The sequence below is a fragment of the Octopus sinensis genome, unplaced genomic scaffold (assembly GCF_006345805.1).
Source record: "Octopus sinensis unplaced genomic scaffold, ASM634580v1 Contig12174, whole genome shotgun sequence".
NCBI lineage: Eukaryota > Metazoa > Mollusca > Cephalopoda > Octopoda > Octopodidae > Octopus > Octopus sinensis.
Genome location: NW_021832543.1, coordinates 56,510 through 57,944, shown reverse-complemented (window position 1 = coordinate 57,944; position 1,435 = coordinate 56,510).

Sequence of the window (1,435 nt, the reverse complement as noted above, 5' to 3'; positions counted from 1 at the left end):
CAACACGCTGCCTTATGAACACACACACACACACACACTCACACATACTATAACTACAATAATATATATCATATATAGTTATATTAATACATATATGCTTTTAGAAATAGCAGTCAAATCTCCTAAAATCACACACCATGCTGTGTTATGTCTGAAGAAATTAACTGCATTGTAGGAAGGCTCGTTGGAATTACCAGCCAATTAAAGCTCTAATTACAGTGTAATTTCTAATGCATATATATGAGGTCATACAGGATCTCTATCTGGTAGCTAGATCACTTTTAGTAAATGTTGATTAAACCCCTCCCCTTAAAATTTCTAGCATTCTCCATAAATCAGGAAAAAAAAATCTATTCTTTCTGAGGGCAGGGAGTCGCTTTTTGTATATCTGTGTATATAGTTGTATTGATATTTTCTCTTGTAGAAATAGCAGTCAAATCCCTTTAAATCACACATTATACTGAAATATTAGCATTGTGACTCGGCTTGTTAGAAATAACATCCAAATCTCCCTCTGAAATTAAACATAGAAGATGAAGAGAGAGAGCAGAATGAGAGAGAAAAGAGTGAGAGAGGGAGGAGGACATATAATGATTGAGTGAGAAAGAAGGAGGGATCGCTGGAATAAATACAAGGCTTAACAAAAATATGAGGGGTGTTCATTAAAGATGTTCCCTCACCCACCCACTTCCAGTTATTGCAGGAAACGGAACTCGTACAGGTATAGTCATACCTGTCTCCCCATGTCCCATTGTAAATTGCAGCTTTCCACTCGGATTCGTTTGTCTTTTGCGGCTGCTGAAGTGGACTAAGCTGTTATAATGGAGGCAGTTGAATGCAGATCAGGGATCAGGTTCTTATACTTGGAAGGTCGTACAACAAATGGGACTTTTGATGAGATGAAAGAAGCACTTATGGTGACGATGCACCATCATACAACATAGTCAAGCACTGGCATCACCTGTTCAAATGGGGCTGGACATTGGTGGAAACTGTTGGACAACCACATTCTGCCATTGATGATGATGCCATCCATAAAGTGGAAGCTGCCATTTTGGAGGATTACCACAGAACTTTATGGCAACTAACCCAAAAAGTGAAGATAAGCTTAGGATCTGTGGGAAAAAACTCATTGACAACCATTTGTACATGTTATCAGCACAATGGATTCCCCAGATGCTCACATCTTTTCAAAAGCAGGAATGGGTCAATTGTTCCAAGGCCCTTTTGGCAATGTGTCAAGAAAATGAGGAGGATTTTTTCAGCAGACCTATCACACAGGATGAAGCGTGGGTCCATCACTATGGTCCTGAGACTAAAGTCCAGTCAAAACAATGGAAGTATGATAACTCATCACCTCCAAAGAAGAGTCGCGTCCAGCCCTAACCAGGCAAGGTGATGCTCAATCTTTTTAGACCAGCACAGATTAGTGATG